The sequence below is a fragment of the Amblyomma maculatum genome, chromosome 4 (genome assembly GCF_055883805.1).
Source record: "Amblyomma maculatum isolate TAMU_Amacu chromosome 4, ASM5588380v1, whole genome shotgun sequence".
Taxonomy (NCBI): Eukaryota; Metazoa; Arthropoda; class Arachnida; order Ixodida; family Ixodidae; genus Amblyomma; species Amblyomma maculatum.
In genome coordinates this window covers 192,662,952-192,686,032 of record NC_139347.1, presented here as the reverse complement: position 1 = coordinate 192,686,032, position 23,081 = coordinate 192,662,952, and positions in this window count along the sequence as shown.

Sequence of the window (23,081 nt, the reverse complement as noted above, 5' to 3'; positions counted from 1 at the left end):
CGGCAGCACTGGAATACTAGCCTTCTGCTTTCTTTCTGCAATCGTTTGAGTTTGCTCTCCTTACGATGGCAGCATTCTTTCTCGCTCCTGCCCTTTCGCGTTTTTCGTCGGCAGCACTGGAATACTAGCCTTCTGCTTTCTTTCTGCAATCGTTTGAGTTTGCTCTCCTTACGATGGCAGCATTCTTTCTCGCTCCTGCCCTTTCGCGTTTTTCGTCGGCAGCACTGGAATACTAGCCTTCTGCTTTCTTTCTGCAATCGTTTGAGTTTGCTCTCCTTACGATGGCAGCATTCTTTCTCGCTCCTGCCCTTTCGCGTTTTTCGTCGGCAGCACTGGAATACTAGCCTTCTGCTTTCTTTCTGCAATCGTTTGAGTTTGCTCTCCTTACGATGGCAGCATTCTTTCTCGCTCCTGCCCTTTCGCGTTTTTCGTCGGCAGCACTGGAATACTAGCCTTCTGCTTTCTTTCTGCAATCGTTTGAGTTTGCTCTCCTTACGATGGCAGCATTCTTTCTCGCTCCTGCCCTTTCGCGTTTTTCGTCGGCAGCACTGGAATACTAGCCTTCTGCTTTCTTTCTGCAATCGTTTGAGTTTGCTCTCCTTACGATGGCAGCATTCTTTCTCGCTCCTGCCCTTTCGCGTTTTTCGTCGGCAGCACTGGAATACTAGCCTTCTGCTTTCTTTCTGCAATCGTTTGAGTTTGCTCTCCTTACGATGGCAGCATTCTTTCTCGCTCCTGCCCTTTCGCGTTTTTCGTCGGCAGCACTGGAATACTAGCCTTCTGCTTTCTTTCTGCAATCGTTTGAGTTTGCTCTCCTTACGATGGCAGCATTCTTTCTCGCTCCTGCCCTTTCGCGTTTTTCGTCGGCAGCACTGGAATACTAGCCTTCTGCTTTCTTTCTGCAATCGTTTGAGTTTGCTCTCCTTACGATGGCAGCATTCTTTCTCGCTCCTGCCCTTTCGCGTTTTTCGTCGGCAGCACTGGAATACTAGCCTTCTGCTTTCTTTCTGCAATCGTTTGAGTTTGCTCTCCTTACGATGGCAGCATTCTTTCTCGCTCCTGCCCTTTCGCGTTTTTCGTCGGCAGCACTGGAATACTAGCCTTCTGCTTTCTTTCTGCAATCGTTTGAGTTTGCTCTCCTTACGATGGCAGCATTCTTTCTCGCTCCTGCCCTTTCGCGTTTTTCGTCGGCAGCACTGGAATACTAGCCTTCTGCTTTCTTTCTGCAATCGTTTGAGTTTGCTCTCCTTACGATGGCAGCATTCTTTCTCGCTCCTGCCCTTTCGCGTTTTTCGTCGGCAGCACTGGAATACTAGCCTTCTGCTTTCTTTCTGCAATCGTTTGAGTTTGCTCTCCTTACGATGGCAGCATTCTTTCTCGCTCCTGCCCTTTCGCGTTTTTCGTCGGCAGCACTGGAATACTAGCCTTCTGCTTTCTTTCTGCAATCGTTTGAGTTTGCTCTCCTTACGATGGCAGCATTCTTTCTCGCTCCTGCCCTTTCGCGTTTTTCGTCGGCAGCACTGGAATACTAGCCTTCTGCTTTCTTTCTGCAATCGTTTGAGTTTGCTCTCCTTACGATGGCAGCATTCTTTCTCGCTCCTGCCCTTTCGCGTTTTTCGTCGGCAGCACTGGAATACTAGCCTTCTGCTTTCTTTCTGCAATCGTTTGAGTTTGCTCTCCTTACGATGGCAGCATTCTTTCTCGCTCCTGCCCTTTCGCGTTTTTCGTCGGCAGCACTGGAATACTAGCCTTCTGCTTTCTTTCTGCAATCGTTTGAGTTTGCTCTCCTTACGATGGCAGCATTCTTTCTCGCTCCTGCCCTTTCGCGTTTTTCGTCGGCAGCACTGGAATACTAGCCTTCTGCTTTCTTTCTGCAATCGTTTGAGTTTGCTCTCCTTACGATGGCAGCATTCTTTCTCGCTCCTGCCCTTTCGCGTTTTTCGTCGGCAGCACTGGAATACTAGCCTTCTGCTTTCTTTCTGCAATCGTTTGAGTTTGCTCTCCTTACGATGGCAGCATTCTTTCTCGCTCCTGCCCTTTCGCGTTTTTCGTCGGCAGCACTGGAATACTAGCCTTCTGCTTTCTTTCTGCAATCGTTTGAGTTTGCTCTCCTTACGATGGCAGCATTCTTTCTCGCTCCTGCCCTTTCGCGTTTTTTCGTCGGCAGCACTGGAATACTAGCCTTCTGCTTTCTTTCTGCAATCGTTTGAGTTTGCTCTCCTTACGATGGCAGCATTCTTTCTCGCTCCTGCCCTTTCGCGTTTTTCGTCGGCAGCACTGGAATACTAGCCTTCTGCTTTCTTTCTGCAATCGTTTGAGTTTGCTCTCCTTACGATGGCAGCATTCTTTCTCGCTCCTGCCCTTTCGCGTTTTTCGTCGGCAGCACTGGAATACTAGCCTTCTGCTTTCTTTCTGCAATCGTTTGAGTTTGCTCTCCTTACGATGGCAGCATTCTTTCTCGCTCCTGCCCTTTCGCGTTTTTCGTCGGCAGCACTGGAATACTAGCCTTCTGCTTTCTTTCTGCAATCGTTTGAGTTTGCTCTCCTTACGATGGCAGCATTCTTTCTCGCTCCTGCCCTTTCGCGTTTTTCGTCGGCAGCACTGGAATACTAGCCTTCTGCTTTCTTTCTGCAATCGTTTGAGTTTGCTCTCCTTACGATGGCAGCATTCTTTCTCGCTCCTGCCCTTTCGCGTTTTTCGTCGGCAGCACTGGAATACTAGCCTTCTGCTTTCTTTCTGCAATCGTTTGAGTTTGCTCTCCTTACGATGGCAGCATTCTTTCTCGCTCCTGCCCTTTCGCGTTTTTCGTCGGCAGCACTGGAATACTAGCCTTCTGCTTTCTTTCTGCAATCGTTTGAGTTTGCTCTCCTTACGATGGCAGCATTCTTTCTCGCTCCTGCCCTTTCGCGTTTTTCGTCGGCAGCACTGGAATACTAGCCTTCTGCTTTCTTTCTGCAATCGTTTGAGTTTGCTCTCCTTACGATGGCAGCATTCTTTCTCGCTCCTGCCCTTTCGCGTTTTTCGTCGGCAGCACTGGAATACTAGCCTTCTGCTTTCTTTCTGCAATCTTTGAGTTTGCTCTCCTTACGATGGCAGCATTCTTTCTCGCTCCTGCCCTTTCGCGTTTTTCGTCGGCAGCACTGGAATACTAGCCTTCTGCTTTCTTTCTGCAATCGTTTGAGTTTGCTCTCCTTACGATGGCAGCATTCTTTCTCGCTCCTGCCCTTTCGCGTTTTTCGTCGGCAGCACTGGAATACTAGCCTTCTGCTTTCTTTCTGCAATCGTTTGAGTTTGCTCTCCTTACGATGGCAGCATTCTTTCTCGCTCCTGCCCTTTCGCGTTTTTCGTCGGCAGCACTGGAATACTAGCCTTCTGCTTTCTTTCTGCAATCGTTTGAGTTTGCTCTCCTTACGATGGCAGCATTCTTTCTCGCTCCTGCCCTTTCGCGTTTTTCGTCGGCAGCACTGGAATACTAGCCTTCTGCTTTCTTTCTGCAATCGTTTGAGTTTGCTCTCCTTACGATGGCAGCATTCTTTCTCGCTCCTGCCCTTTCGCGTTTTTCGTCGGCAGCACTGGAATACTAGCCTTCTGCTTTCTTTCTGCAATCGTTTGAGTTTGCTCTCCTTACGATGGCAGCATTCTTTCTCGCTCCTGCCCTTTCGCGTTTTTCGTCGGCAGCACTGGAATACTAGCCTTCTGCTTTCTTTCTGCAATCGTTTGAGTTTGCTCTCCTTACGATGGCAGCATTCTTTCTCGCTCCTGCCCTTTCGCGTTTTTCGTCGGCAGCACTGGAATACTAGCCTTCTGCTTTCTTTCTGCAATCGTTTGAGTTTGCTCTCCTTACGATGGCAGCATTCTTTCTCGCTCCTGCCCTTTCGCGTTTTTCGTCGGCAGCACTGGAATACTAGCCTTCTGCTTTCTTTCTGCAATCGTTTGAGTTTGCTCTCCTTACGATGGCAGCATTCTTTCTCGCTCCTGCCCTTTCGCGTTTTTCGTCGGCAGCACTGGAATACTAGCCTTCTGCTTTCTTTCTGCAATCGTTTGAGTTTGCTCTCCTTACGATGGCAGCATTCTTTCTCGCTCCTGCCCTTTCGCGTTTTTCGTCGGCAGCACTGGAATACTAGCCTTCTGCTTTCTTTCTGCAATCGTTTGAGTTTGCTCTCCTTACGATGGCAGCATTCTTTCTCGCTCCTGCCCTTTCGCGTTTTTCGTCGGCAGCACTGGAATACTAGCCTTCTGCTTTCTTTCTGCAATCGTTTGAGTTTGCTCTCCTTACGATGGCAGCATTCTTTCTCGCTCCTGCCCTTTCGCGTTTTTCGTCGGCAGCACTGGAATACTAGCCTTCTGCTTTCTTTCTGCAATCGTTTGAGTTTGCTCTCCTTACGATGGCAGCATTCTTTCTCGCTCCTGCCCTTTCGCGTTTTTCGTCGGCAGCACTGGAATACTAGCCTTCTGCTTTCTTTCTGCAATCGTTTGAGTTTGCTCTCCTTACGATGGCAGCATTCTTTCTCGCTCCTGCCCTTTCGCGTTTTTCGTCGGCAGCACTGGAATACTAGCCTTCTGCTTTCTTTCTGCAATCGTTTGAGTTTGCTCTCCTTACGATGGCAGCATTCTTTCTCGCTCCTGCCCTTTCGCGTTTTTCGTCGGCAGCACTGGAATACTAGCCTTCTGCTTTCTTTCTGCAATCGTTTGAGTTTGCTCTCCTTACGATGGCAGCATTCTTTCTCGCTCCTGCCCTTTCGCGTTTTTCGTCGGCAGCACTGGAATACTAGCCTTCTGCTTTCTTTCTGCAATCGTTTGAGTTTGCTCTCCTTACGATGGCAGCATTCTTTCTCGCTCCTGCCCTTTCGCGTTTTTCGTCGGCAGCACTGGAATACTAGCCTTCTGCTTTCTTTCTGCAATCGTTTGAGTTTGCTCTCCTTACGATGGCAGCATTCTTTCTCGCTCCTGCCCTTTCGCGTTTTTCGTCGGCAGCACTGGAATACTAGCCTTCTGCTTTCTTTCTGCAATCGTTTGAGTTTGCTCTCCTTACGATGGCAGCATTCTTTCTCGCTCCTGCCCTTTCGCGTTTTTCGTCGGCAGCACTGGAATACTAGCCTTCTGCTTTCTTTCTGCAATCGTTTGAGTTTGCTCTCCTTACGATGGCAGCATTCTTTCTCGCTCCTGCCCTTTCGCGTTTTTCGTCGGCAGCACTGGAATACTAGCCTTCTGCTTTCTTTCTGCAATCGTTTGAGTTTGCTCTCCTTACGATGGCAGCATTCTTTCTCGCTCCTGCCCTTTCGCGTTTTTCGTCGGCAGCACTGGAATACTAGCCTTCTGCTTTCTTTCTGCAATCGTTTGAGTTTGCTCTCCTTACGATGGCAGCATTCTTTCTCGCTCCTGCCCTTTCGCGTTTTTCGTCGGCAGCACTGGAATACTAGCCTTCTGCTTTCTTTCTGCAATCGTTTGAGTTTGCTCTCCTTACGATGGCAGCATTCTTTCTCGCTCCTGCCCTTTCGCGTTTTTCGTCGGCAGCACTGGAATACTAGCCTTCTGCTTTCTTTCTGCAATCGTTTGAGTTTGCTCTCCTTACGATGGCAGCATTCTTTCTCGCTCCTGCCCTTTCGCGTTTTTCGTCGGCAGCACTGGAATACTAGCCTTCTGCTTTCTTTCTGCAATCGTTTGAGTTTGCTCTCCTTACGATGGCAGCATTCTTTCTCGCTCCTGCCCTTTCGCGTTTTTCGTCGGCAGCACTGGAATACTAGCCTTCTGCTTTCTTTCTGCAATCGTTTGAGTTTGCTCTCCTTACGATGGCAGCATTCTTTCTCGCTCCTGCCCTTTCGCGTTTTTCGTCGGCAGCACTGGAATACTAGCCTTCTGCTTTCTTTCTGCAATCGTTTGAGTTTGCTCTCCTTACGATGGCAGCATTCTTTCTCGCTCCTGCCCTTTCGCGTTTTTCGTCGGCAGCACTGGAATACTAGCCTTCTGCTTTCTTTCTGCAATCGTTTGAGTTTGCTCTCCTTACGATGGCAGCATTCTTTCTCGCTCCTGCCCTTTCGCGTTTTTCGTCGGCAGCACTGGAATACTAGCCTTCTGCTTTCTTTCTGCAATCGTTTGAGTTTGCTCTCCTTACGATGGCAGCATTCTTTCTCGCTCCTGCCCTTTCGCGTTTTTCGTCGGCAGCACTGGAATACTAGCCTTCTGCTTTCTTTCTGCAATCGTTTGAGTTTGCTCTCCTTACGATGGCAGCATTCTTTCTCGCTCCTGCCCTTTCGCGTTTTTCGTCGGCAGCACTGGAATACTAGCCTTCTGCTTTCTTTCTGCAATCGTTTGAGTTTGCTCTCCTTACGATGGCAGCATTCTTTCTCGCTCCTGCCCTTTCGCGTTTTTCGTCGGCAGCACTGGAATACTAGCCTTCTGCTTTCTTTCTGCAATCGTTTGAGTTTGCTCTCCTTACGATGGCAGCATTCTTTCTCGCTCCTGCCCTTTCGCGTTTTTCGTCGGCAGCACTGGAATACTAGCCTTCTGCTTTCTTTCTGCAATCGTTTGAGTTTGCTCTCCTTACGATGGCAGCATTCTTTCTCGCTCCTGCCCTTTCGCGTTTTTCGTCGGCAGCACTGGAATACTAGCCTTCTGCTTTCTTTCTGCAATCGTTTGAGTTTGCTCTCCTTACGATGGCAGCATTCTTTCTCGCTCCTGCCCTTTCGCGTTTTTCGTCGGCAGCACTGGAATACTAGCCTTCTGCTTTCTTTCTGCAATCGTTTGAGTTTGCTCTCCTTACGATGGCAGCATTCTTTCTCGCTCCTGCCCTTTCGCGTTTTTCGTCGGCAGCACTGGAATACTAGCCTTCTGCTTTCTTTCTGCAATCGTTTGAGTTTGCTCTCCTTACGATGGCAGCATTCTTTCTCGCTCCTGCCCTTTCGCGTTTTTCGTCGGCAGCACTGGAATACTAGCCTTCTGCTTTCTTTCTGCAATCGTTTGAGTTTGCTCTCCTTACGATGGCAGCATTCTTTCTCGCTCCTGCCCTTTCGCGTTTTTCGTCGGCAGCACTGGAATACTAGCCTTCTGCTTTCTTTCTGCAATCGTTTGAGTTTGCTCTCCTTACGATGGCAGCATTCTTTCTCGCTCCTGCCCTTTCGCGTTTTTCGTCGGCAGCACTGGAATACTAGCCTTCTGCTTTCTTTCTGCAATCGTTTGAGTTTGCTCTCCTTACGATGGCAGCATTCTTTCTCGCTCCTGCCCTTTCGCGTTTTTCGTCGGCAGCACTGGAATACTAGCCTTCTGCTTTCTTTCTGCAATCGTTTGAGTTTGCTCTCCTTACGATGGCAGCATTCTTTCTCGCTCCTGCCCTTTCGCGTTTTTCGTCGGCAGCACTGGAATACTAGCCTTCTGCTTTCTTTCTGCAATCGTTTGAGTTTGCTCTCCTTACGATGGCAGCATTCTTTCTCGCTCCTGCCCTTTCGCGTTTTTCGTCGGCAGCACTGGAATACTAGCCTTCTGCTTTCTTTCTGCAATCGTTTGAGTTTGCTCTCCTTACGATGGCAGCATTCTTTCTCGCTCCTGCCCTTTCGCGTTTTTCGTCGGCAGCACTGGAATACTAGCCTTCTGCTTTCTTTCTGCAATCGTTTGAGTTTGCTCTCCTTACGATGGCAGCATTCTTTCTCGCTCCTGCCCTTTCGCGTTTTTCGTCGGCAGCACTGGAATACTAGCCTTCTGCTTTCTTTCTGCAATCGTTTGAGTTTGCTCTCCTTACGATGGCAGCATTCTTTCTCGCTCCTGCCCTTTCGCGTTTTTCGTCGGCAGCACTGGAATACTAGCCTTCTGCTTTCTTTCTGCAATCGTTTGAGTTTGCTCTCCTTACGATGGCAGCATTCTTTCTCGCTCCTGCCCTTTCGCGTTTTTCGTCGGCAGCACTGGAATACTAGCCTTCTGCTTTCTTTCTGCAATCGTTTGAGTTTGCTCTCCTTACGATGGCAGCATTCTTTCTCGCTCCTGCCCTTTCGCGTTTTTCGTCGGCAGCACTGGAATACTAGCCTTCTGCTTTCTTTCTGCAATCGTTTGAGTTTGCTCTCCTTACGATGGCAGCATTCTTTCTCGCTCCTGCCCTTTCGCGTTTTTCGTCGGCAGCACTGGAATACTAGCCTTCTGCTTTCTTTCTGCAATCGTTTGAGTTTGCTCTCCTTACGATGGCAGCATTCTTTCTCGCTCCTGCCCTTTCGCGTTTTTCGTCGGCAGCACTGGAATACTAGCCTTCTGCTTTCTTTCTGCAATCGTTTGAGTTTGCTCTCCTTACGATGGCAGCATTCTTTCTCGCTCCTGCCCTTTCGCGTTTTTCGTCGGCAGCACTGGAATACTAGCCTTCTGCTTTCTTTCTGCAATCGTTTGAGTTTGCTCTCCTTACGATGGCAGCATTCTTTCTCGCTCCTGCCCTTTCGCGTTTTTCGTCGGCAGCACTGGAATACTAGCCTTCTGCTTTCTTTCTGCAATCGTTTGAGTTTGCTCTCCTTACGATGGCAGCATTCTTTCTCGCTCCTGCCCTTTCGCGTTTTTCGTCGGCAGCACTGGAATACTAGCCTTCTGCTTTCTTTCTGCAATCGTTTGAGTTTGCTCTCCTTACGATGGCAGCATTCTTTCTCGCTCCTGCCCTTTCGCGTTTTTCGTCGGCAGCACTGGAATACTAGCCTTCTGCTTTCTTTCTGCAATCGTTTGAGTTTGCTCTCCTTACGATGGCAGCATTCTTTCTCGCTCCTGCCCTTTCGCGTTTTTCGTCGGCAGCACTGGAATACTAGCCTTCTGCTTTCTTTCTGCAATCGTTTGAGTTTGCTCTCCTTACGATGGCAGCATTCTTTCTCGCTCCTGCCCTTTCGCGTTTTTCGTCGGCAGCACTGGAATACTAGCCTTCTGCTTTCTTTCTGCAATCGTTTGAGTTTGCTCTCCTTACGATGGCAGCATTCTTTCTCGCTCCTGCCCTTTCGCGTTTTTCGTCGGCAGCACTGGAATACTAGCCTTCTGCTTTCTTTCTGCAATCGTTTGAGTTTGCTCTCCTTACGATGGCAGCATTCTTTCTCGCTCCTGCCCTTTCGCGTTTTTCGTCGGCAGCACTGGAATACTAGCCTTCTGCTTTCTTTCTGCAATCGTTTGAGTTTGCTCTCCTTACGATGGCAGCATTCTTTCTCGCTCCTGCCCTTTCGCGTTTTTCGTCGGCAGCACTGGAATACTAGCCTTCTGCTTTCTTTCTGCAATCGTTTGAGTTTGCTCTCCTTACGATGGCAGCATTCTTTCTCGCTCCTGCCCTTTCGCGTTTTTCGTCGGCAGCACTGGAATACTAGCCTTCTGCTTTCTTTCTGCAATCGTTTGAGTTTGCTCTCCTTACGATGGCAGCATTCTTTCTCGCTCCTGCCCTTTCGCGTTTTTCGTCGGCAGCACTGGAATACTAGCCTTCTGCTTTCTTTCTGCAATCGTTTGAGTTTGCTCTCCTTACGATGGCAGCATTCTTTCTCGCTCCTGCCCTTTCGCGTTTTTCGTCGGCAGCACTGGAATACTAGCCTTCTGCTTTCTTTCTGCAATCGTTTGAGTTTGCTCTCCTTACGATGGCAGCATTCTTTCTCGCTCCTGCCCTTTCGCGTTTTTCGTCGGCAGCACTGGAATACTAGCCTTCTGCTTTCTTTCTGCAATCGTTTGAGTTTGCTCTCCTTACGATGGCAGCATTCTTTCTCGCTCCTGCCCTTTCGCGTTTTTCGTCGGCAGCACTGGAATACTAGCCTTCTGCTTTCTTTCTGCAATCGTTTGAGTTTGCTCTCCTTACGATGGCAGCATTCTTTCTCGCTCCTGCCCTTTCGCGTTTTTCGTCGGCAGCACTGGAATACTAGCCTTCTGCTTTCTTTCTGCAATCGTTTGAGTTTGCTCTCCTTACGATGGCAGCATTCTTTCTCGCTCCTGCCCTTTCGCGTTTTTCGTCGGCAGCACTGGAATACTAGCCTTCTGCTTTCTTTCTGCAATCGTTTGAGTTTGCTCTCCTTACGATGGCAGCATTCTTTCTCGCTCCTGCCCTTTCGCGTTTTTCGTCGGCAGCACTGGAATACTAGCCTTCTGCTTTCTTTCTGCAATCGTTTGAGTTTGCTCTCCTTACGATGGCAGCATTCTTTCTCGCTCCTGCCCTTTCGCGTTTTTCGTCGGCAGCACTGGAATACTAGCCTTCTGCTTTCTTTCTGCAATCGTTTGAGTTTGCTCTCCTTACGATGGCAGCATTCTTTCTCGCTCCTGCCCTTTCGCGTTTTTCGTCGGCAGCACTGGAATACTAGCCTTCTGCTTTCTTTCTGCAATCGTTTGAGTTTGCTCTCCTTACGATGGCAGCATTCTTTCTCGCTCCTGCCCTTTCGCGTTTTTCGTCGGCAGCACTGGAATACTAGCCTTCTGCTTTCTTTCTGCAATCGTTTGAGTTTGCTCTCCTTACGATGGCAGCATTCTTTCTCGCTCCTGCCCTTTCGCGTTTTTCGTCGGCAGCACTGGAATACTAGCCTTCTGCTTTCTTTCTGCAATCGTTTGAGTTTGCTCTCCTTACGATGGCAGCATTCTTTCTCGCTCCTGCCCTTTCGCGTTTTTCGTCGGCAGCACTGGAATACTAGCCTTCTGCTTTCTTTCTGCAATCGTTTGAGTTTGCTCTCCTTACGATGGCAGCATTCTTTCTCGCTCCTGCCCTTTCGCGTTTTTCGTCGGCAGCACTGGAATACTAGCCTTCTGCTTTCTTTCTGCAATCGTTTGAGTTTGCTCTCCTTACGATGGCAGCATTCTTTCTCGCTCCTGCCCTTTCGCGTTTTTCGTCGGCAGCACTGGAATACTAGCCTTCTGCTTTCTTTCTGCAATCGTTTGAGTTTGCTCTCCTTACGATGGCAGCATTCTTTCTCGCTCCTGCCCTTTCGCGTTTTTCGTCGGCAGCACTGGAATACTAGCCTTCTGCTTTCTTTCTGCAATCGTTTGAGTTTGCTCTCCTTACGATGGCAGCATTCTTTCTCGCTCCTGCCCTTTCGCGTTTTTCGTCGGCAGCACTGGAATACTAGCCTTCTGCTTTCTTTCTGCAATCGTTTGAGTTTGCTCTCCTTACGATGGCAGCATTCTTTCTCGCTCCTGCCCTTTCGCGTTTTTCGTCGGCAGCACTGGAATACTAGCCTTCTGCTTTCTTTCTGCAATCGTTTGAGTTTGCTCTCCTTACGATGGCAGCATTCTTTCTCGCTCCTGCCCTTTCGCGTTTTTCGTCGGCAGCACTGGAATACTAGCCTTCTGCTTTCTTTCTGCAATCGTTTGAGTTTGCTCTCCTTACGATGGCAGCATTCTTTCTCGCTCCTGCCCTTTCGCGTTTTTCGTCGGCAGCACTGGAATACTAGCCTTCTGCTTTCTTTCTGCAATCGTTTGAGTTTGCTCTCCTTACGATGGCAGCATTCTTTCTCGCTCCTGCCCTTTCGCGTTTTTCGTCGGCAGCACTGGAATACTAGCCTTCTGCTTTCTTTCTGCAATCGTTTGAGTTTGCTCTCCTTACGATGGCAGCATTCTTTCTCGCTCCTGCCCTTTCGCGTTTTTCGTCGGCAGCACTGGAATACTAGCCTTCTGCTTTCTTTCTGCAATCGTTTGAGTTTGCTCTCCTTACGATGGCAGCATTCTTTCTCGCTCCTGCCCTTTCGCGTTTTTCGTCGGCAGCACTGGAATACTAGCCTTCTGCTTTCTTTCTGCAATCGTTTGAGTTTGCTCTCCTTACGATGGCAGCATTCTTTCTCGCTCCTGCCCTTTCGCGTTTTTCGTCGGCAGCACTGGAATACTAGCCTTCTGCTTTCTTTCTGCAATCGTTTGAGTTTGCTCTCCTTACGATGGCAGCATTCTTTCTCGCTCCTGCCCTTTCGCGTTTTTCGTCGGCAGCACTGGAATACTAGCCTTCTGCTTTCTTTCTGCAATCGTTTGAGTTTGCTCTCCTTACGATGGCAGCATTCTTTCTCGCTCCTGCCCTTTCGCGTTTTTCGTCGGCAGCACTGGAATACTAGCCTTCTGCTTTCTTTCTGCAATCGTTTGAGTTTGCTCTCCTTACGATGGCAGCATTCTTTCTCGCTCCTGCCCTTTCGCGTTTTTCGTCGGCAGCACTGGAATACTAGCCTTCTGCTTTCTTTCTGCAATCGTTTGAGTTTGCTCTCCTTACGATGGCAGCATTCTTTCTCGCTCCTGCCCTTTCGCGTTTTTCGTCGGCAGCACTGGAATACTAGCCTTCTGCTTTCTTTCTGCAATCGTTTGAGTTTGCTCTCCTTACGATGGCAGCATTCTTTCTCGCTCCTGCCCTTTCGCGTTTTTCGTCGGCAGCACTGGAATACTAGCCTTCTGCTTTCTTTCTGCAATCGTTTGAGTTTGCTCTCCTTACGATGGCAGCATTCTTTCTCGCTCCTGCCCTTTCGCGTTTTTCGTCGGCAGCACTGGAATACTAGCCTTCTGCTTTCTTTCTGCAATCGTTTGAGTTTGCTCTCCTTACGATGGCAGCATTCTTTCTCGCTCCTGCCCTTTCGCGTTTTTCGTCGGCAGCACTGGAATACTAGCCTTCTGCTTTCTTTCTGCAATCGTTTGAGTTTGCTCTCCTTACGATGGCAGCATTCTTTCTCGCTCCTGCCCTGTCGCGTTTTTCGTCGGCAGCACTGGAATACTAGCCTTCTGCTTTCTTTCTGCAATCGTTTGAGTTTGCTCTCCTTACGATGGCAGCATTCTTTCTCGCTCCTGCCCTTTCGCGTTTTTCGTCGGCAGCACTGGAATACTAGCCTTCTGCTTTCTTTCTGCAATCGTTTGAGTTTGCTCTCCTTACGATGGCAGCATTCTTTCTCGCTCCTGCCCTTTCGCGTTTTTCGTCGGCAGCACTGGAATACTAGCCTTCTGCTTTCTTTCTGCAATCGTTTGAGTTTGCTCTCCTTACGATGGCAGCATTCTTTCTCGCTCCTGCCCTTTCGCGTTTTTCGTCGGCAGCACTGGAATACTAGCCTTCTGCTTTCTTTCTGCAATCGTTTGAGTTTGCTCTCCTTACGATGGCAGCATTCTTTCTCGCTCCTGCCCTTTCGCGTTTTTCGTCGGCAGCACTGGAATACTAGCCTTCTGCTTTCTTTCTGCAATCGTTTGAGTTTGCTCTCCTTACGATGGCAGCATTCTTTCTCGCTCCTGCCCTTTCGCGTTTTTCGTCGGCAGCACTGGAATACTAGCCTTCTGCTTTCTTTCTGCAATCGTTTGAGTTTGCTCTCCTTACGATGGCAGCATTCTTTCTCGCTCCTGCCCTTTCGCGTTTTTCGTCGGCAGCACTGGAATACTAGCCTTCTGCTTTCTTTCTGCAATCGTTTGAGTTTGCTCTCCTTACGATGGCAGCATTCTTTCTCGCTCCTGCCCTTTCGCGTTTTTCGTCGGCAGCACTGGAATACTAGCCTTCTGCTTTCTTTCTGCAATCGTTTGAGTTTGCTCTCCTTACGATGGCAGCATTCTTTCTCGCTCCTGCCCTTTCGCGTTTTTCGTCGGCAGCACTGGAATACTAGCCTTCTGCTTTCTTTCTGCAATCGTTTGAGTTTGCTCTCCTTACGATGGCAGCATTCTTTCTCGCTCCTGCCCTTTCGCGTTTTTCGTCGGCAGCACTGGAATACTAGCCTTCTGCTTTCTTTCTGCAATCGTTTGAGTTTGCTCTCCTTACGATGGCAGCATTCTTTCTCGCTCCTGCCCTTTCGCGTTTTTCGTCGGCAGCACTGGAATACTAGCCTTCTGCTTTCTTTCTGCAATCGTTTGAGTTTGCTCTCCTTACGATGGCAGCATTCTTTCTCGCTCCTGCCCTTTCGCGTTTTTCGTCGGCAGCACTGGAATACTAGCCTTCTGCTTTCTTTCTGCAATCGTTTGAGTTTGCTCTCCTTACGATGGCAGCATTCTTTCTCGCTCCTGCCCTTTCGCGTTTTTCGTCGGCAGCACTGGAATACTAGCCTTCTGCTTTCTTTCTGCAATCGTTTGAGTTTGCTCTCCTTACGATGGCAGCATTCTTTCTCGCTCCTGCCCTTTCGCGTTTTTCGTCGGCAGCACTGGAATACTAGCCTTCTGCTTTCTTTCTGCAATCGTTTGAGTTTGCTCTCCTTACGATGGCAGCATTCTTTCTCGCTCCTGCCCTTTCGCGTTTTTCGTCGGCAGCACTGGAATACTAGCCTTCTGCTTTCTTTCTGCAATCGTTTGAGTTTGCTCTCCTTACGATGGCAGCATTCTTTCTCGCTCCTGCCCTTTCGCGTTTTTCGTCGGCAGCACTGGAATACTAGCCTTCTGCTTTCTTTCTGCAATCGTTTGAGTTTGCTCTCCTTACGATGGCAGCATTCTTTCTCGCTCCTGCCCTTTCGCGTTTTTCGTCGGCAGCACTGGAATACTAGCCTTCTGCTTTCTTTCTGCAATCGTTTGAGTTTGCTCTCCTTACGATGGCAGCATTCTTTCTCGCTCCTGCCCTTTCGCGTTTTTCGTCGGCAGCACTGGAATACTAGCCTTCTGCTTTCTTTCTGCAATCGTTTGAGTTTGCTCTCCTTACGATGGCAGCATTCTTTCTCGCTCCTGCCCTTTCGCGTTTTTCGTCGGCAGCACTGGAATACTAGCCTTCTGCTTTCTTTCTGCAATCGTTTGAGTTTGCTCTCCTTACGATGGCAGCATTCTTTCTCGCTCCTGCCCTTTCGCGTTTTTCGTCGGCAGCACTGGAATACTAGCCTTCTGCTTTCTTTCTGCAATCGTTTGAGTTTGCTCTCCTTACGATGGCAGCATTCTTTCTCGCTCCTGCCCTTTCGCGTTTTTCGTCGGCAGCACTGGAATACTAGCCTTCTGCTTTCTTTCTGCAATCGTTTGAGTTTGCTCTCCTTACGATGGCAGCATTCTTTCTCGCTCCTGCCCTTTCGCGTTTTTCGTCGGCAGCACTGGAATACTAGCCTTCTGCTTTCTTTCTGCAATCGTTTGAGTTTGCTCTCCTTACGATGGCAGCATTCTTTCTCGCTCCTGCCCTTTCGCGTTTTTCGTCGGCAGCACTGGAATACTAGCCTTCTGCTTTCTTTCTGCAATCGTTTGAGTTTGCTCTCCTTACGATGGCAGCATTCTTTCTCGCTCCTGCCCTTTCGCGTTTTTCGTCGGCAGCACTGGAATACTAGCCTTCTGCTTTCTTTCTGCAATCGTTTGAGTTTGCTCTCCTTACGATGGCAGCATTCTTTCTCGCTCCTGCCCTTTCGCGTTTTTCGTCGGCAGCACTGGAATACTAGCCTTCTGCTTTCTTTCTGCAATCGTTTGAGTTTGCTCTCCTTACGATGGCAGCATTCTTTCTCGCTCCTGCCCTTTCGCGTTTTTCGTCGGCAGCACTGGAATACTAGCCTTCTGCTTTCTTTCTGCAATCGTTTGAGTTTGCTCTCCTTACGATGGCAGCATTCTTTCTCGCTCCTGCCCTTTCGCGTTTTTCGTCGGCAGCACTGGAATACTAGCCTTCTGCTTTCTTTCTGCAATCGTTTGAGTTTGCTCTCCTTACGATGGCAGCATTCTTTCTCGCTCCTGCCCTTTCGCGTTTTTCGTCGGCAGCACTGGAATACTAGCCTTCTGCTTTCTTTCTGCAATCGTTTGAGTTTGCTCTCCTTACGATGGCAGCATTCTTTCTCGCTCCTGCCCTTTCGCGTTTTTCGTCGGCAGCACTGGAATACTAGCCTTCTGCTTTCTTTCTGCAATCGTTTGAGTTTGCTCTCCTTACGATGGCAGCATTCTTTCTCGCTCCTGCCCTTTCGCGTTTTTCGTCGGCAGCACTGGAATACTAGCCTTCTGCTTTCTTTCTGCAATCGTTTGAGTTTGCTCTCCTTACGATGGCAGCATTCTTTCTCGCTCCTGCCCTTTCGCGTTTTTCGTCGGCAGCACTGGAATACTAGCCTTCTGCTTTCTTTCTGCAATCGTTTGAGTTTGCTCTCCTTACGATGGCAGCATTCTTTCTCGCTCCTGCCCTTTCGCGTTTTTCGTCGGCAGCACTGGAATACTAGCCTTCTGCTTTCTTTCTGCAATCGTTTGAGTTTGCTCTCCTTACGATGGCAGCATTCTTTCTCGCTCCTGCCCTTTCGCGTTTTTCGTCGGCAGCACTGGAATACTAGCCTTCTGCTTTCTTTCTGCAATCGTTTGAGTTTGCTCTCCTTACGATGGCAGCATTCTTTCTCGCTCCTGCCCTTTCGCGTTTTTCGTCGGCAGCACTGGAATACTAGCCTTCTGCTTTCTTTCTGCAATCGTTTGAGTTTGCTCTCCTTACGATGGCAGCATTCTTTCTCGCTCCTGCCCTTTCGCGTTTTTCGTCGGCAGCACTGGAATACTAGCCTTCTGCTTTCTTTCTGCAATCGTTTGAGTTTGCTCTCCTTACGATGGCAGCATTCTTTCTCGCTCCTGCCCTTTCGCGTTTTTCGTCGGCAGCACTGGAATACTAGCCTTCTGCTTTCTTTCTGCAATCGTTTGAGTTTGCTCTCCTTACGATGGCAGCATTCTTTCTCGCTCCTGCCCTTTCGCGTTTTTCGTCGGCAGCACTGGAATACTAGCCTTCTGCTTTCTTTCTGCAATCGTTTGAGTTTGCTCTCCTTACGATGGCAGCATTCTTTCTCGCTCCTGCCCTTTCGCGTTTTTCGTCGGCAGCACTGGAATACTAGCCTTCTGCTTTCTTTCTGCAATCGTTTGAGTTTGCTCTCCTTACGATGGCAGCATTCTTTCTCGCTCCTGCCCTTTCGCGTTTTTCGTCGGCAGCACTGGAATACTAGCCTTCTGCTTTCTTTCTGCAATCGTTTGAGTTTGCTCTCCTTACGATGGCAGCATTCTTTCTCGCTCCTGCCCTTTCGCGTTTTTCGTCGGCAGCACTGGAATACTAGCCTTCTGCTTTCTTTCTGCAATCGTTTGAGTTTGCTCTCCTTACGATGGCAGCATTCTTTCTCGCTCCTGCCCTTTCGCGTTTTTCGTCGGCAGCACTGGAATACTAGCCTTCTGCTTTCTTTCTGCAATCGTTTGAGTTTGCTCTCCTTACGATGGCAGCATTCTTTCTCGCTCCTGCCCTTTCGCGTTTTTCGTCGGCAGCACTGGAATACTAGCCTTCTGCTTTCTTTCTGCAATCGTTTGAGTTTGCTCTCCTTACGATGGCAGCATTCTTTCTCGCTCCTGCCCTTTCGCGTTTTTCGTCGGCAGCACTGGAATACTAGCCTTCTGCTTTCTTTCTGCAATCGTTTGAGTTTGCTCTCCTTACGATGGCAGCATTCTTTCTCGCTCCTGCCCTTTCGCGTTTTTCGTCGGCAGCACTGGAATACTAGCCTTCTGCTTTCTTTCTGCAATCGTTTGAGTTTGCTCTCCTTACGATGGCAGCATTCTTTCTCGCTCCTGCCCTTTCGCGTTTTTCGTCGGCAGCACTGGAATACTAGCCTTCTGCTTTCTTTCTGCAATCGTTTGAGTTTGCTCTCCTTACGATGGCAGCATTCTTTCTCGCTCCTGCCCTTTCGCGTTTTTCGTCGGCAGCACTGGAATACTAGCCTTCTGCTTTCTTTCTGCAATCGTTTGAGTTTGCTCTCCTTACGATGGCAGCATTCTTTCTCGCTCCTGCCCTTTCGCGTTTTTCGTCGGCAGCACTGGAATACTAGCCTTCTGCTTTCTTTCTGCAATCGTTTGAGTTTGCTCTCCTTACGATGGCAGCATTCTTTCTCGCTCCTGCCCTTTCGCGTTTTTCGTCGGCAGCACTGGAATACTAGCCTTCTGCTTTCTTTCTGCAATCGTTTGAGTTTGCTCTCCTTACGATGGCAGCATTCTTTCTCGCTCCTGCCCTTTCGCGTTTTTCGTCGGCAGCACTGGAATACTAGCCTTCTGCTTTCTTTCTGCAATCGTTTGAGTTTGCTCTCCTTACGATGGCAGCATTCTTTCTCGCTCCTGCCCTTTCGCGTTTTTCGTCGGCAGCACTGGAATACTAGCCTTCTGCTTTCTTTCTGCAATCGTTTGAGTTTGCTCTCCTTACGATGGCAGCATTCTTTCTCGCTCCTGCCCTTTCGCGTTTTTCGTCGGCAGCACTGGAATACTAGCCTTCTGCTTTCTTTCTGCAATCGTTTGAGTTTGCTCTCCTTACGATGGCAGCATTCTTTCTCGCTCCTGCCCTTTCGCGTTTTTCGTCGGCAGCACTGGAATACTAGCCTTCTGCTTTCTTTCTGCAATCGTTTGAGTTTGCTCTCCTTACGATGGCAGCATTCTTTCTCGCTCCTGCCCTTTCGCGTTTTTCGTCGGCAGCACTGGAATACTAGCCTTCTGCTTTCTTTCTGCAATCGTTTGAGTTTGCTCTCCTTACGATGGCAGCATTCTTTCTCGCTCCTGCCCTTTCGCGTTTTTCGTCGGCAGCACTGGAATACTAGCCTTCTGCTTTCTTTCTGCAATCGTTTGAGTTTGCTCTCCTTACGATGGCAGCATTCTTTCTCGCTCCTGCCCTTTCGCGTTTTTCGTCGGCAGCACTGGAATACTAGCCTTCTGCTTTCTTTCTGCAATCGTTTGAGTTTGCTCTCCTTACGATGGCAGCATTCTTTCTCGCTCCTGCCCTTTCGCGTTTTTCGTCGGCAGCACTGGAATACTAGCCTTCTGCTTTCTTTCTGCAATCGTTTGAGTTTGCTCTCCTTACGATGGCAGCATTCTTTCTCGCTCCTGCCCTTTCGCGTTTTTCGTCGGCAGCACTGGAATACTAGCCTTCTGCTTTCTTTCTGCAATCGTTTGAGTTTGCTCTCCTTACGATGGCAGCATTCTTTCTCGCTCCTGCCCTTTCGCGTTTTTCGTCGGCAGCACTGGAATACTAGCCTTCTGCTTTCTTTCTGCAATCGTTTGAGTTTGCTCTCCTTACGATGGCAGCATTCTTTCTCGCTCCTGCCCTTTCGCGTTTTTCGTCGGCAGCACTGGAATACTAGCCTTCTGCTTTCTTTCTGCAATCGTTTGAGTTTGCTCTCCTTACGATGGCAGCATTCTTTCTCGCTCCTGCCCTTTCGCGTTTTTCGTCGGCAGCACTGGAATACTAGCCTTCTGCTTTCTTTCTGCAATCGTTTGAGTTTGCTCTCCTTACGATGGCAGCATTCTTTCTCGCTCCTGCCCTTTCGCGTTTTTCGTCGGCAGCACTGGAATACTAGCCTTCTGCTTTCTTTCTGCAATCGTTTGAGTTTGCTCTCCTTACGATGGCAGCATTCTTTCTCGCTCCTGCCCTTCGCGTTTTTCGTCGGCAGCACTGGAATACTAGCCTTCTGCTTTCTTTCTGCAATCGTTTGAGTTTGCTCTCCTTACGATGGCAGCATTCTTTCTCGCTCCTGCCCTTTCGCGTTTTTCGTCGGCAGCACTGGAATACTAGCCTTCTGCTTTCTTTCTGCAATCGTTTGAGTTTGCTCTCCTTACGATGGCAGCATTCTTTCTCGCTCCTGCCCTTTCGCGTTTTTCGTCGGCAGCACTGGAATACTAGCCTTCTGCTTTCTTTCTGCAATCGTTTGAGTTTGCTCTCCTTACGATGGCAGCATTCTTTCTCGCTCCTGCCCTTTCGCGTTTTTCGTCGGCAGCACTGGAATACTAGCCTTCTGCTTTCTTTTCTGCAACCGTTTGAGCTTGCTCTCCTTACGATGGCAGCATTCTTTCTCGCTCCTGCCCTTTCGCGTTTTTCGTCGGCAGCACTGGAATACTAGCCTTCTGCTTTCTTTCTGCAATCGTTTGAGTTTGCTCTCCTTACGATGGCAGCATTCTTTCTCGCTCCTGCCCTTTCGCGTTTTTCGTCGGCAGCACTGGAATACTAGCCTTCTGCTTTCTTTCTGCAATCGTTTGAGTTTGCTCTCCTTACGATGGCAGCATTCTTTCTCGCTCCTGCCCTTTCGCGTTTTTCGTCGGCAGCACTGGAATACTAGCCTTCTGCTTTCTTTCTGCAATCGTTTGAGTTTGCTCTCCTTACGATGGCAGCATTCTTTCTCGCTCCTGCCCTTTCGCGTTTTTCGTCGGCAGCACTGGAATACTAGCCTTCTGCTTTCTTTCTGCAATCGTTTGAGTTTGCTCTCCTTACGATGGCAGCATTCTTTCTCGCTCCTGCCCTTTCGCGTTTTTCGTCGGCAGCACTGGAATACTAGCCTTCTGCTTTCTTTCTGCAATCGTTTGAGTTTGCTCTCTTACGATGGCAGCATTCTTTCTCGCTCCTGCCCTTTCGCGTTTTTCGTCGGCAGCACTGGAATACTAGCCTTCTGCTTTCTTTCTGCAATCGTTTGAGTTTGCTCTCCTTACGATGGCAGCATTCTTTCTCGCTCCTGCCCTTTCGCGTTTTTCGTCGGCAGCACTGGAATACTAGCCTTCTGCTTTCTTTCTGCAATCGTTTGAGTTTGCTCTCCTTACGATGGCAGCATTCTTTCTCGCTCCTGCCCTTTCGCGTTTTTCGTCGGCAGCACTGGAATACTAGCCTTCTGCTTAATTTCTGCAATCGTTTGAGTTTGCTCTTCTTACGATGGCAGCATTCTTTCTCGCTCCTGCCCTTTCGCGTTTTTCGTCGGCAGCACTGGAATACTAGCCTTCTGCTTTCTTTCTGCAATCGTTTGAGTTTGCTCTCCTTACGATGGCAGCATTCTTTCTCGCTCCTGCCCTTTCGCGTTTTTCGTCGGCAGCACTGGAATACTAGCCTTCTGCTTTCTTTCTGCAATCGTTTGAGCTTGCTCTCCTTACGATGGCAGCATTCTTTCTCGCTCCTGCCCTTTCGCGTTTTTCGTCGGCAGCACTGGAATACTAGCCTTCTGCTTTCTTTCTGCAATCGTTTGAGTTTGCTCTGCTTACGATGGCAGCATTCTTTCTCGCTCCTGCCCTTTCGCGTTTTTCGTCGGCAGCACTGGAATACTAGCCTTCTGCTTTCTTTCTGCAATCGTTTGAGTTTGCTCTCCTTACGATGGCAGCATTCTTTCTCGCTCCTGCCCTTTCGCGTTTTTCGTCGGCAGCACTGGAATACTAGCCTTCTGCTTTCTTTCTGCAATCGTTTGAGTTTGCTCTCCTTACGATGGCAGCATTCTTTCTCGCTCCTGCCCTTTCGCGTTTTTCGTCGGCAGCACTGGAATACTAGCCTTCTGCTTTCTTTCTGCAATCGTTTGAGTTTGCTCTCCTTACGATGGCAGCATTCTTTCTCGCTCCTGCCCTGTCGCGTTTTTTCGTCGGCAGCACTGGAATACTAGCCTTCTGCTTTCTTTCTGCAATCGTTTGAGTTTGCTCTCCTTACGATGGCAGCATTCTTTCTCGCTCCTGCCCTTTCGCGTTTTTCGTCGGCAGCACTGGAATACTAGCCTTCTGCTTTCTTTCTGCAATCGTTTGAGTTTGCTCTCCTTACGATGGCAGCATTCTTTCTCGCTCCTGCCCTTTCGCGTTTTTCGTCGGCAGCACTGGAATACTAGCCTTCTGCTTTCTTTCTGCAATCGTTTGAGTTTGCTCTCCTTACGATGGCAGCATTCTTTCTCGCTCCTGCCCTTTCGCGTTTTTCGTCGGCAGCACTGGAATACTAGCCTTCTGCTTTCTTTCTGCAATCGTTTGAGTTTGCTCTCCTTACGATGGCAGCATTCTTTCTCGCTCCTGCCCTTTCGCGTTTTTCGTCGGCAGCACTGGAATACTAGCCTTCTGCTTTCTTTCTGCAATCGTTTGAGTTTGCTCTCCTTACGATGGCAGCATTCTTTCTCGCTCCTGCCCTTTCGCGTTTTTCGTCGGCAGCACTGGAATACTAGCCTTCTGCTTTCTTTCTGCAATCGTTTGAGTTTGCTCTCCTTACGATGGCAGCATTCTTTCTCGCTCCTGCCCTTTCGCGTTTTTCGTCGGCAGCACTGGAATACTAGCCTTCTGCTTTCTTTCTGCAATCGTTTGAGTTTGCTCTCCTTACGATGGCAGCATTCTTTCTCGCTCCTGCCCTTTCGCGTTTTTCGTCGGCAGCACTGGAATACTAGCCTTCTGCTTTCTTTCTGCAATCGTTTGAGTTTGCTCTTCTTACGATGGCAGCATTCTTTCTCGCTCCTGCCCTTTCGCGTTTTTCGTCGGCAGCACTGGAATACTAGCCTTCTGCTTTCTTTCTGCAATCGTTTGAGTTTGCTCTCCTTACGATGGCAGCATTCTTTCTCGCTCCTGCCCTTTCGCGTTTTTCGTCGGCAGCACTGGAATACTAGCCTTCTGCTTTCTTTCTGCAACCGTTTGAGTTGCTCTCCTTACGATGGCAGCATTCTTTCTCGCTCCTGCCCTTTCGCGTTTTTCGTCGGCAGCACTGGAATACTAGCCTTCTGCTTTCTTTCTGCAATCGTTTGAGTTTGCTCTGCTTACGATGGCAGCATTCTTTCTCGCTCCTGCCCTTTCGCGTTTTTCGTCGGCAGCACTGGAATACTAGCCTTCTGCTTTCTTTCTGCAATCGTTTGAGTTTGCTCTCCTTACGATGGCAGCAATCTTTCTCGCTCCTGCCCTTTCGCGTTTTTCGTCGGCAGCACTGGAATACTAGCCTTCTGCTTTCTTTCTGCAATCGTTTGAGTTTGCTCTCCTTACGATGGCAGCATTCTTTCTCGCTCCTGCCCTTTCGCGTTTTTCGTCGGCAGCACTGGAATACTAGCCTTCTGCTTTCTTTCTGCAATCGTTTGAGTTTGCTCTCCTTACGATGGCAGCATTCTTTCTCGCTCCTGCCCTGTCGCGTTTTTCGTCGGCAGCACTGGAATACTAGCCTTCTGCTTTCTTTCTGCAATCATTTGAGTTTGCTCTCCTTACGATGGCAGCATTCTTTCTCGCTCCTGCCCTTTCGCGTTTTTCGTCGGCAGCACTGGAATACTAGCCTTCTGCTTTCTTTCTGCAATCGTTTGAGTTTGCTCTCCTTACGATGGCAGCATTCTTTCTCGCTCCTGCCCTTTCGCGTTTTTCGTCGGCAGCACTGGAATACTAGCCTTCTGCTTTCTTTCTGCAATCGTTTGAGTTTGCTCTCCTTACGATGGCAGCATTCTTTCTCGCTCCTGCCCTTTCGCGTTTTTCGTCGGCAGCACTGGAATACTAGCCTTCTGCTTTCTTTCTGCAATCGTTTGAGTTTGCTCTCTTACGATGGCAGCATTCTT